General features: G+C 42.9%; 1 protein-coding gene across 2 annotated transcripts in view; it reads left to right on the forward strand.

Annotated features, from left to right (window-relative positions):
* Positions 1-12,982, forward strand: part of KCNK10 (potassium two pore domain channel subfamily K member 10) — a 126,440-nt gene that overhangs the window by 19,788 nt on the left and 93,670 nt on the right. The window lies entirely within an intron of this gene.

The raw sequence follows: 12,982 nt of genomic DNA on the forward strand, positions 1-12,982 counted from the left end.
TAATGCCCATCACCCAGTTATCCCTTCCCCCACCCATCTCTCCTCTAGCAACTTTGTTTGTTTCCTAGAGTTCAGAGTCTTTTGTGGTTTGCCTCCCTTTCTATTTTCATCTTATTTTATTTTTCCTCCCTTTCCCCTGTGTTCATCTGTTTTGTTTCTTAAATTCCAGATATGAGTGAAATCATATGGTATTTGTCTTTCTCTGACTGCCTTATTTCACTTAGTATAATACCTACTAGTTCCATCCATGTTGTTGCAGATGGCAAGTTTTCATGCTTTTTGATGGCTGAGTAATATTCCATTGTAGACATATACCACATTGTCTTTATCCATTCATCTGTTGATGGACATCTGGGCTCTTTCCATCATTTGGCTATTGTGGACATTGCTGCTATGAACATTGGGTTGCATGTGCCCCTTCGAATCACTATGTTTGTATCTTTTGGATAATTACCTAGTAGTGTAATTCCTGGGTTGTAGGGTAGCTCTATTTTTAACTTTTTGAGGAATCTTCAGACTGTTTTCCACAGGGGCTGTACCAGTTTTCATTCCCACCAACAGTGTAAGAGGGTTCCCCTTTCTCCACATCCTCACCAACATCTGTTGTTTCTTGGGTTGTTCCTTTTAGCCATTCTGACTGGTGTGAGGTGGTATCTCACTGAGGTTTTGATTTGTATTTCCCTGATGCCGAGTGATGTTGAGCATTTTTTCATGTGTCTGTTGGCCATTTGGATGTCTTTGGGGAAGTGTCTGTTCGTGTCTTTTGCCCATTTCTTGACTGGATTTTTTGTTTTTTGGGTGTTGATTTTGATAAGTTCTTTATAGATTTTGGATACTAGCCCTTTATCTGATAAGACATTTGCAAATATCTTTTCCCATTCCATACATTGCCTTCCAGTTTTGTTGACTGTTTCCTTTGCTGTGCAGAAGCTTTTTATCTTTATGAAGTCTAGTTCTTTTGTCCATTTCTCAAGGGTTGTGGCGTGAACTGTGAAAGCTGTAGAAATCAAGATGAAGAGAGAAATATATTTTCTGTGTTCAAAGCCTAGCAGTCCACTCACCCGATGTGAAAGAGGAAATGTCGTTCTTGCCTTATCTTTAATAATAGCTTGTAATTGACCACTTCGAGGTGTGAACTGGCTTCCCTCTCCTGACCCCAGGACTTTTCCTGAGACATAAGTTGCAGTGTACATTCCTCAGTTTCTGTGACAGCGTTGGAGGTGGTGGGCATCAGTGCTTGTGGAAGGGAAGACCCAGCACCAGCTGGCTCTTGGGCAGGCATGTGTGTCCTCATTGCATGTTCATGGGGGACCTACCTAGTCAATGATGGTGAGTCAGCATATCCTATGGAGTGCTAGATTCTGTAGATTTTCCAAAAACTGCTTCTGTCCTGCTGTTTTCTCACATGCTATTTTAGGGAAGAGGCCCCATTTGATCATTAAAAATGCAAATCAGATTTCCATCTTGCTTCTACCAAAGAAGGAAAATAACCTTATGTACTGCCTCTAGATTCCTTTAGAAACATCATTAAACCTTATTTTGACTTAAAACTAGTGGGCATTGGTCTATGAATTAGTTAATTAGCTGAAAGTACATGAAGACCCCAGGACTTAGGTAATGGTTACCTGCTTGTTTTGTAGGTTTCTCATGGAAGTGGCCCATTCCTGGTCTCGTTAATGTGAGACCCTCAGTGTCAGCCCTGTATGGCGTAGCAGACATGCCAGGGCCCATCCTTACCCCTGCACTCTTACCCCTTCAGTGCAAAATGGCTGACTTCTGACTGCCATTTCTTGCATCTTCTCCTGTTTTCTTGACATTGCCTCCTTTGCTGCTTCCATGGAAGGCAGAAAGTGCACATCCCAAGAGCATTCCTCAACCGATGACTGATGAGAGATGATGTATAAATACCCCAGTTCCCTCAGCCTTGGGTGGGATAACTCAGGAATATGTTTTGCATGGAGTCTTAGTTTCTCCAATGGGAAAAATTCCATTATCCCCCCAGTGAAAATTAGCTTGATATTGCACCTTTTATTGGTTATCTTGGCTGCTTTCCAATCTCCTCTCTCTTTTCCACGCCCCCCCTCCCCCACCAGTGCTTTCTTTACCTTCCAAATAACTACAGTGTTAACGTCCTTATCTTAGGATCAGCTTCTGGGGAAACCACATTAAGACATATGGTAAAGCTTCACCCTTCCCTTGCTTCTCTGCCTTATTTCGCACCCCACTAGCTTTGAGAGGGTTCCGTACATTGCCCCTCCCCCCCCCCCACAGGCTAGTGGCTCTCAGGGGATACGATTTACAGCTAATCAGCAGCTTTTTCTGCAAGACATCTTCAGCACAAATCCTGGTGCTGATGAGTAATCCATAAAGCATGAAAAGAGAGGTTAAGGCTTGATGAGACTCATCTCAGCCTCATCAAACCATTCTGTTTCCATAATTCTCCTTCTCGGAAGATGGCAAAATGGAGTACAGTTGATTCTTATTATTTGCAGAGGTTATGTCCTATAAAGTCTCTGCGGATGCTGAGTTAGTGAATATGGAACTGTTGCTTCTAGAGGAAAGACAGGGTTAGGTTCCTGAGAGCCCCTGGTCACCACATTTTTATCCACTGATCACTACATAACCTCGTTTTATGTGTGTTTCTGTTTAAAGACATTTTATGTAATAAATATTGCCGATTCATTAACATTGAACCCACGGCAACAGCACTGTAGCTTGTGCCTGCTGGAGGCTTACCTAGCACACATATTTTCTCCATAAAGCAATCACAACCTTGCACTTAGGAGCACTAGAAAGCACTTCAGCACCATGCTTGAGTGCTATTTTAAACAATGAAATGACCAACAAAAAGCAAAAATATGTGAAAAATATGGCACTAAATAGATCACGAAAAGGACACTTGCTTACAGTATCAGAGCCACAACAGGAAGGCAGAGCGTGGCTTTGTTCGACCGCAGCTGGGAACGTGTGTGTCGATGACTGAGATGTTTTGCTGCTCTACACATGTCCGCAAGTGACTGTGAAAGTCCTGTGAGTATTGTTTCTGGGTTACAAATAAATTTTAGCAAGTAGAAGAATTTGCATATGTGGAATTGTGAATAAGGGCCGACTGTCTTTTTCAATCCAGCACATGAAGACTTTATTTCAATTCAGTATATTTATTAAACACATGTGCCAGGCTCTGTGATGGGTTCTGAGATATTAATTAGATGTTCTTTGCCCCCCCCTTTTAAAAGGTTTTATTTATTTACTTTAGAGATAGAGAGAGACATACAGCATGAGTGGAAGGGGCAGAGAGAGAGAGAGAGAGAGAGAGAATCTCAAGCAGACTCCACACTGGGTGTGGAGCCCAGTGCAGAGCTCGGTCCCAGGACCCTGAGATTGTGACCTGAACCAAAACCAAGAGTTGGATGCTTAACCAACAACCAACTGCGCCACCTGGGTGCCCTAGATGTTCTTTGCTCTTAAGGAGTTTCCATACTGGTGGCAAGGGGGATTAAAACTATGACGCTAGATGAATACATACTCCAGAGGAGAGAGACACAGTTCTGTGGGAATATGGAGGAAGGAGTTGAGAGTAACTCAGGATGGAATTCTCAGTGGGGGGAGAGTTTTAGATAGTCTTGAGAGACATTTTGAGAGTTTCCTACATCACAGAAAAAAGGAAGTAATTGGTCAGAACGACCTCACTTCCCCCCACCCCAACTCTGCCAGACTACCTACATCTGCACTCACTGCCCCGCCTTTATTCCTTAATGGATGAAGTGCGTCTGCTCCTCCCATGTATGCTGGGGACCCCACCACGTATGCTCTTTTGGTCTCCTCCCTTCTCCCAAACCATCACCCTCTCCCCATCTACTTGAATCTTCCCACTAGTGTGTGAACTCACTTCAGGATCTTCCAGCATCCCCTTGTTCCACATTTCCTGTGGCCACCACCTAATTCCTTTACGCCCTTCACAGCCAAATGTCTGGAAAGAGTTGTCTGGAATCATGGTCTCTACTTTCCCGCCCCACCACCTCTCTTCACAGGGGCTGTTCTGACAGGTCACCAGTAGCCATTGCACTCCATTGTCTGTTCTTGTATCTTAATTATCAATTAGGATGCTTTAGCTGCATGTGGCAGAATGTCCCATTCAAAGAAGCTTAGACAGCAAGGACATTTACTATTAAGTGAGTTATTTCTCACTGAACAAGGGGCTGCCATTGTTGGCTGAGCTGTTTTGTAATGCCATCAAGGACCCGGGTTTGTCCAGCTTTCCGCCCTGCCTCCCTTCATAACATTGGCAAATGCTCCCCGGATGGTGGCAAGAGGGCTGCAGAAGCTCCAGCAAGCATTATGTTATCTAAACGCAGGGAGGGAAGTGAAGGGGCTTTTCCTTATATTTCTCTTTTCATCAGGGAGGACTTTTCCCCCCTAGGAGCCCTATAGCATACTTCTCCTTAAAACAAACCCTAAACCAGTCAGTGTTAAAGGGGAATGGTATTATCATTATTGGCTTGGACCAATTAAGAATTACTACCTGAACTTGTGACTGGGGCCCATGTTCTTTAAACATGTTGCCGTTTAACCAACATATGCTTGAAACTGGGTGTGTTGGCAAGGTGGGGAGAGGGGCAGCATCAGCTGCATCTTCCTTGACACCTTGAGGCCATTCAAACAGTTGACCGCTTCTTCCTTCTTAAAGCATTTCACTTCTATTGCTTGCTTTGTGACATTATTTCCTTGGAGGTTTTCCTTCAGTTGTCATGGCTGCTCCTCACTTTCCTGTTGGCTCCTTCTCTGGTGCTCTCCTTCCAAATGGCGGCATGCCCAAGCACTTGGACTTGTCCCTGTGGTCTCTGTCTGTGGTTCTCCCTCAGTGATGTCAGCAGCCCTAGCACCTCCCAACTGTGTATCTCCAAATTTGCACATCCACCTGCCCCCTTGACGTTTCTGCTCACCTGTCTAATGGCCCGTTCCAGCTCCAAAGATTGAAACAGGACTGTGGACTTCCATCCCAAACCTGCTTCTCCCCAAGATTTCCTCTTCTCAATAAATGGCACCACCATGGATAGATATAATTGCTCAAACAAAAATCTAGGCATGTTGCATGGGTGAGTCCTTTCTTTTCTGCCCCTTGACACTTCACATCCATTCATCAATAAGTCATGCCAACTGTGACCTCTAAAACATACCCAGGATATATTCCTGCCACTCTAGTCCGATGCATCTTCTTAGCTGGATGGCTGACATAGCCTTTTTATTGCTTTCCCTCCTGTTCTCCATAATCCGTTCCTCACAGGGCAACCAAAATGATCTTTAAACATGTAAATCAGATCCTATCATACCCACAGGTTACAATTCACAAATAGTGCCCCTGTCCCCTTGGCATTAACTGTGAGCCTCTGATGCTTGCTTGCAAAGCCCCGTGTGAGGGCTGTTGCTTACTTCCTCTCTAAACCTCATCTAGAGTCTAGCCCTCCCTAGGTTTATTTCTTTATTTAAAGATTTTATTTATTTATTTGAGAGAGAGAAAAAGAGAGAGAGAGCGAGCCCATGCCCATGCAAGCAGGGGGAGGGGCAGAAGGAGAAGCAGATTCCCTGCTGAGTGAAGAGTCCAGTGAGGGATTCAAACCACTGAGATCCCCCTGAGATCATGACCTGAGCCAAAGTCAGACGTTAACCAATGCTTAACCAACTGAGTCACCCAGGCACCCCTAGGCTTATTTCTGTTACTTGAATAAACCAGTCCCTTCTTATCTTAGCCTCTGTAGGACCTTTTATTCTCCTGAAATTCTCTCCCATTGGATCTTCATGTGACTTGTTCCTCCTCACCTCTGACACCTTGGTCCAAATGTCATCTCCTCAGAGATGCTTTTCTTTTCTTTTCTTTTTTTAAATTTTATTTTATTATGTTATGTTAGCCACCATACATTACATCATTAGTTTTTGATGTAGTGATCCATGCTTCATTGTTTGCGTATAACACCCAGTGCTCCATTCAGTACGTGCCCTCTTTAATACCCATCACCAGCCTAACCCATCCCCCCGCCCCCCTCCCCTCTAGAACCCTTCGTTTGTTTCTCAGAGTCCACAGTCTCTCAGAGATGCTTTTCTGTCCACCCACTTGCGCAGGTCACACTCTGTCAGCACACTGTTGTCATTGTCTGCAACTTGCCTGTCACTCACTGAAAATGTTTTTTGTTTATTAGTAAGCTAAAACTAAATTAATAAATTTAAAACTCTAAGATGACATCTCCATGAAATCAAGGGAAGAGAGAGTTTTAAGAAGGGAACCTTCATTGCCAAAGTTAAATGCTCTACAAAGACTGAAGAAGACCACGATGATGATGTGGTAAGGACAATGACAACTAATGTTTATTGTTACTATTCATTAATACTGAGCTGGCAGAGGGGCAGGCATTTTGCATACATTATCTTATTTAATCCTGGCAGTGTGTCTGTTGTTGGGGAATGTCATCATTCCCATTTTACACAGGAGAACAATGAGGCTTAGGGAGCTCAGGCACAGTGCCTGGCACACTGTAGCTTTCAATTAATGTTCGCTGTGTGAGTGAATGAATTTTGCCAAGGTCCTGGAGCCGGCAAATGGTACAGTTGAGTGTCTAACCCAGGTCTGAGTAGAACCAAAGTCCAGGTTTATGAACAACTGGACTATATTTCCTCAGATGATGATTGAAATACTGAATTACCTCTTAACAGATTGAGAAAGAGAAGTATAATGTAGGATAGGTGATTTTTATTTATTTTGAAATCATGATAAGTAAAATTAATTTTGAGACCAACAGCCTTCTGAATTTTGGATTCCATCAAATCTTTTGAAGGGACAGATGAGTTCTTTTTTTTTTTTTTTTAAAGTACGCTCCATGCCCAGCCTGGAACCCAATGTGGGGCTTGAACTCATGACCCCGAGATCAAGACCTGAGCCGAGATTAAGAGTTGGACGCCCAACCAACTGAGCCACCCAGGTGACCCAGGATAGATGAGTTCTGTAAAAGTGTTAGTGATGAACCCAGATTGAGTGATTTCTTTATTAATATACCCTGAAGGATGAGTTCTAATGATAAATCCAGGTTCATTATGCAGGAAAACTGTTAAAGCTTGGTCTTTGGGATGAGTGCAGTAAGAATCCCACTTGGATGATGCTGTGGGTGAGCTATCTGGAACCGAGTTCATGTTTGACATGCAAGTAGAGCACCCGGTGTTCGATGCCTTCTGGATGTGTTGGTTTCGGTTTATTCCATGATGAGACACATGCTCGGCACACTTGTAGGCTGATGGAGACTTCACAGAACATCAAGGACATCGTCTTTGCCCTTGCTGAGTTCTTGCTAAGTTCACATTCTGATTGGGGTGCTGAAACATGCCTGTGGACGAAAGCAAGATCGCAGGTAAAACCTGTTAATTGAGTGGATGAAGAATGTGCATACAAGATGTATTGGAATAAGAAATGGAAGGAGCAGATGGTTTTGAACTTCCATTATTTAGGGGCAGGAATGTGCATGGACTGGTGGAAGGAAAGGGGAGGGAGAATAGTTTAGGCACAGGCAAGCTGGCCCATTTGCATGATTTGCCCAAGGGGCAGAAAGGGTGGAGCCCCCTGCCCAGGAATCAGAGGAGGGCTTGGAAAGAGGATTAGAGAAATAACTGTCAGCGGAGGAAGTGAGATGTGGGCTGGTTGTGTGGAGCTACTTGGGGTTTCCCAGACCTGATGTGACATGAAGGGATGTTTATAAAGGATAAATCTTGCAGTAGGTGTGGGGCATTTGAGAGCAAACCAGATTCAAACTGGAAATACTAGTTAGGGCAAGGTTTCTAAACATCAGCCTTTCCTGTGCCACCTTTGCTTTAAAATGTTTGTGGCCATATTGAGATACACCCTATAACACTACTTAATTTGCTTATTTTCTTTAAGTTGATTTAACTTTTAAAAACTTAAATAGGGACGCCTGGGTGGCTCAGTCGGTTAAGCAGCTGCCTTTGGCTCAGGTCATGATCCTGGGGTCCTAGGATAGAGCCCCACATCAGGCTCCCTGCTCAGCGGGGAGCCTGCTTCTCCCTCTGCCCCTCCCCCTGCTTGTGCTCGCTCTCTGTTTCTCTCTCTCTCTCTGACAAATAAATAAATAAAATCTTTAAATAAAACTTAAATAAATTTAGGGCGCCTGGGTGGCTCAGTCGTTAAGCGTCTGCCTTCGGCTCAGGTCATGATCCCAGGGTCCTGGGATCGAGTCCCACATCGGGCTCCCTGCTCAGCAGGAGACCTGCTTCTCCCTGCTTCTCCCACTCCCCCTGCTTGTGTTCCTGCTCTCGCTGTGTCTCTCTCTGTCAAATAAATAAATAAGATCTTTAAAAAAAAAAACTTAAATAAATTTAGCTTTGCCTTAAGCAATATCTACCCACTATTTAGTTCCTATTTTTCTTTAAATTGACCCCTTCTTTTAAAAACTGAAATAAATTTAGCCTTACCCTAAGCAATGGTATCTATGAAATCCTAGGTATTCTGCAGTACTTCTGTTTTGCCTGGTGCTCATTAAAATAAGCGCACGGCCATTAAAAAATGTTTCATCTGCGTGTCACCTAATGCCATCTTGTGTACCACCAATGGGTCCTGTACTACACTCTTGGGAACACTCAGAGCACTGTTATAGCTCTCTGGTTGTGACATGATGAATTGAGTAAATGGGTTCAGCTGCATTCATTAAGTACTTACCATGTACAAACCACTGTGCCAGAGGAGATGAAAATAGGAAGTATATGCAGTCTTTGTTTTAATGGATTTGGAGCAAGGCAGCGGGAGAATGGCACACTGGTAAGAAGGTGAGATGTAGGCTTGATGAGGCCAATTCCAGCTGTTGGAGCAGCTCTCATTATGTCATTGGACAGCAGCTCTGTCCTGGGCAGTGGAGTGAACTTCATCTATAGAATCGGGGCTGGTAAGCTCTCCTTAATTCCAGTTCACTTCAGCAAGTCCTTGCCATAGACTCCATGATGCTTTTGCAGATATGAAGGAGAGTACAGTGTTTGAGTGAGTGATATACCAGAAAATGAAGGGTGAAGTGGTGGGGGTGAGTGGGAGGGTGGGGAGCAGAATGGGGTGAGGACCTCAAGAGAGATGCGGTGAGTGAGTGTATGCTCAGGGCTTAGGAGAGAGGATGAGTTCATAGCCAGCTCTGGGGACCACAGAAGGCTTTCTGGAAGACCTGGCATTTCAGATGGACTTTGAAGGATGAAATGATATAAAAGGCATTGATGGAGAGGGTCCAGCAGAGGGAAGGACATCCACAAGGCACCAAAGAGGGAAACGGAGGCCCTTGCTTGGAAGAAGAGCAAGTATCCAGTTGTCCTGTGGCAATGTGGGAAGATGAAGGTGGAAAAGAAGGCTGGGATCTTGTGGACACTCTAGACTCTGGGCTGAGTGTGGATTTCTTTCCATAGGCAATCGAGACCTTGACGGCTATGACATGGGATGTGTTGCACTTTATGAAACCACTAATGGATATGAATCCACATCCAGTGGATGATGATGAAGAATAGCAAGCTGGGGACTATCAGGGTAATCTGGGTGATGAATAATGAGATCCTGAATGGTCACATGACAGAGTTCTGGGCTAGAGGGACCAATGAGGGAGTGAAGAAGAAAGATCTAAACAGAGGGTCAGTGCAGAAGTCTGGGGAGAGACCAGCCACCAGCAGCACAGTGGAGTCAGTCCTTTCCCTTAAATTACAAGAAGAGAGTGGTGTCATCCAGGAGGTATGGAATACTGGGGAATGTTGATTGTATGTAGGGGAAATAAGATAATGGTTGTAGTTCTAGCATATGTGGGTGAGGGTGAGCAGGCATCTTACAGGTAATTTTCTTGCTGGGAAGGAGCAGAAGCAGTCCAGGCTCTGTTAATTCCTTTTATTTTGTCTTTAATTATACACAAGGATAAATAGCTGTATAATTTCCATGTGGACTTGCAAGCTCCAGAGGCATTTATGTTGCACTGAAAATGGACATTATTGTTCTTGACTTGTACAAGGGTACCATGTCCTGGGAAACTGGCCTACAGTATACTGTGAAAAGTCATTTGAGTGACTTGTTTTTACCCATAGTCCTTTCCCCTGCAATATCCCTCTACGGAGGGACACTTACATAACAGGATTCTTCTATTCCAACTCCTGTTTTCCACTTGATATGGACGTGACATCCAGTAGCTGTGGATGCAGTTCAGCTTCTACACAGAGAGGAATCTAATTTGAATACTTTTAAGCAAACAGCAGACGAAGACTTAAAAAGAGGGGGATCCGAAATGTGACTTGCCACTGCACAGCAAAGAGAAGGATGGTCCTTTGTTGACCGTGGCACCTGTTCCCTGAAATTTTCCTGGAGCACCATCTACATTTATGAATCTCCAAAATCCATCTATTTTCATTTAGTTTCTGCTCGTATACTTCTTGTTCTTTTATCTATTTTATATAATGCCTAGCTCTGTAGTATCTGAGGTGAAACGCACCAATTTTTAATTGCAACGAAGAGGGCAAAGCTGCTCTGGGCAGGAAGTGGAGGCGAATTCTTCTAACGGGAACTTCTTTGGGGACTGTGACTCACTCGCCTGCATCCCCATCATAGTTCCAGCAAATCTATAGCCAATTTAGGGGTACAAAAGAAGGGAGAAGGCTCTGTTAGGCAGATCCGTGTTCCCAGTTATCAAAGACGCCAGCGCTGTCTCCTAGCTAATAGGAACCCAAAGTGAGTGTGCCCTGTGGATGCTGCCAGATGCTTCTGAAGGGGCACCTTACATTTTATGGTCCCAGATACTGCACACTTAAAAATAGTGTCTACCTGAAGACTGGCTATTAGGTAGACACGAAACTTTTGGAATCTGTTACCGTATCTAGGTTTCCATTTTGCTGAAGAGGCAACACATGTACGAAATGTTCAGAGTGAAGTTTATTCTTTTAAATGAATAAATGGAAGGTTTGGTGAAATGATGTATTTAACTTTTAGCATGATTTTCTTCCTGCATCAAATTTTCTTTTTAAATGACAGAACCTCGTTATAATGTGGCCGTAAAGGAATGCATTCCTTCATGTATCTATTTATTCATTTAACAAATATTTATGTACTGTCTGCCAGGCTCTGTGCAGGACTCTTGCACATAAGAATAAGAACCATGTACTTTTAACTGTTTCCCAAGGGAAATGTTCTATTGTACTACATTAATTCTAAGATGCATTATTCTCATTACACATCTGAAATCAGAATGTGTCTTTCTACCAATGATATATAATCATTTAGTTGGCAATATTAATTTTCTGGAAGTACATAAAATGATGATGCATTTTGTAATTGATGATGGATTGTATTTTATAGGAAATATGTGCACAATACTATTATTGGTACCATGCTTTGACCCATATTATGGCCCCATTTGGGGTTCAATACCAACGTTAAGCCTCTAGTTTTAGGCACTGGGGTTGGTCCAGGGATGCCAGAACTCAGATGCCCAGATGTCCAGATTAGGAGAAAAGTTGGTCAGAAGGCAGACCGAGAGCAAGTGGTTCAAGCTTTATAGGCAGTGACAGCAGGGTGGACAGAAATTCTCTAAAGCCTCACCTCTTTGCATCTTCTCTGCCTCTCTGCTCTGCTGCATAAATTCAGGCAGTGTGACTCTGCCAGACAGTAGAGCGGAGCAGGAAGGATGAGAAATGAATGGCATTAGCACTATATTGTCAGAGAATGGAGAGTAGCATCAGTGTGAGGACCTGGTGATAACGTGAACAACGAAGTTACAGTGATGGCGCCATCCACTTATTGAGTGTCCTACTTTTGCCCATTTCAAAAACACCATTTTTCAGCTTTATTGAACTTTGTTAATTATAATTGACAAATAAAATTGGAATATATTTAAATCGTAAATATATTTAAAGTGCACAATGTGGTGATTTGACCTATGTATTCGTTGTGAAAAGATTTCCACTAATGAGTTAATTGAGACATCCATCACCTCACATATTTACCTTTTTTTTTTTTGGTAAGAACACTTAAGTTCTAATTTCTTAGTAAATTTCAGCTGCGCAATATAGTATGATCGACTGCAGTCACCATGTTATCCATTAGATCCTCAGACCTTACTTATCTTATAACCTTTTGCTAGTGTCTGCCTATCTCCTCTAGCCTCTGCTCTGACAACTACCATTCTACTCTGTTTTGAGTTTGACTTTTTTAAGAAAAGATTCCACATATAAGTGATACCATGCAATATTTCTCTTTCTCTGGCTTATTTCACTTAGCATAATGCTTTCTAGTTTCATCCATGTTGTTGCAAATGGCAGAATATCCTTCTTTTTAAAGACTGACTAGTATTCCATTGTGTGCGTATCTATATACCCGTATATCTGTAAATCACATTTTCTTTATCTATTTATCCATTGATGGACGCTTAGGTTGTTTCCATACCATGGCTATTGTGAATAATGCTGCAAGATAGTGATTTCATTTCCTTTGGGGATATACCCAGGGGTGGGTGGGTGTGATTGCTGGGTCATATAGTAGTTCTATTTTTACTTTCTTGGGGAATCTCCATACTGTTTTCCAAGGTGGCTGCATTGATTTACATTCCCACCAGCGGTGCACAAGGGTTCCCTTTTCTCCACAGCCTCAACATTTGTAATCTGTTGACTTTTTGATAACAGACATTCTAACAGTGTGAGGTGATATCTTATTGTGGTTTTGAGTCAAGTATGTCACTTAAAAAAAGAAAACCCCTGCAAGATAAATATTCATTGAGCATCATTATCTCCCTTGTTTTATGTGTGAACCCGGGGCTCAGAGAAGGTAAATAACTTGCCCAGCTTCATACAGTTAGTATGTCCCAGAAGCAGGATTCAGCTTTGAATCATCAAAGTCCACTCCATTTTCTTTCTTTCTTTCTTTCTTTTCTTTCTTTCTTTCTTTCTTTCTTTCTTTCTTTCTTTCTTTCTTTCTTTCTTTCTT

This window comes from Eumetopias jubatus, unplaced genomic scaffold (genome assembly GCF_037043125.1).
Source record: "Eumetopias jubatus isolate StellerSeaLion01/CBP00866 unplaced genomic scaffold, mEumJub1_p1.0 scaffold_7, whole genome shotgun sequence".
NCBI classification, from domain to species: domain Eukaryota; kingdom Metazoa; phylum Chordata; class Mammalia; order Carnivora; family Otariidae; genus Eumetopias; species Eumetopias jubatus.